Raw genomic sequence first — 610 nt, 5'->3', positions numbered from 1 at the left:
AATTATTGTTGGTAGTTCCTCGGGGAGTTACGCTTGTGAAGCTGTAGTGTGATTAAACCATACACTCTGCATCTTCCTGCATATTCGGGGCAGTGCATCTCCAACCAATCTGGTCTGAGGAGCAATACCATAAAAAGCCCTAAGGATGTTTTTATTAGATAAAATTCTCTTGACCTATAGGGTCTGATTTGAATCATCTCTATAGAAGACCCAACTCAGAAGCCAATGGAGATCATTTACTCTCCTTACAGGAGAGTCTCGGAAGAACCTCAGACCAGAGGAGAAACAAGTCCATCCCATCCATAGGTAGAGTGGCACACAGGTGGTAGATTAAGAATAGACATCACATACACACAGAAAGATAAAGCTGGCTCCAGATTTTCTTCAGTTTCCAGTGAAAAATCCATTTAATGAGCGAACTTCACATCTTCACTAGTTCTTTTCTTTTGGAGGAGGTGTGTGTGTTTGTCCTGTTTTCCCAGTGGAAAATACAGAAAGGAAAGTTACAAATATAAATGCATAATAACTCCCTACTTTATCAGTGCTGCATTATTTTGAAAAAAAATGCACGTATATTTTAGAAATTGCTCTGAGCATAGTGCAAATAGAG

The sequence above is a fragment of the Pygoscelis adeliae genome, unplaced genomic scaffold (assembly GCF_000699105.1).
Source record: "Pygoscelis adeliae isolate BGI_AS28 unplaced genomic scaffold, ASM69910v1 Scaffold59, whole genome shotgun sequence".
Classification (NCBI taxonomy): domain Eukaryota; kingdom Metazoa; phylum Chordata; class Aves; order Sphenisciformes; family Spheniscidae; genus Pygoscelis; species Pygoscelis adeliae.
Note: the sequence above shows the minus strand (reverse complement) of the source record.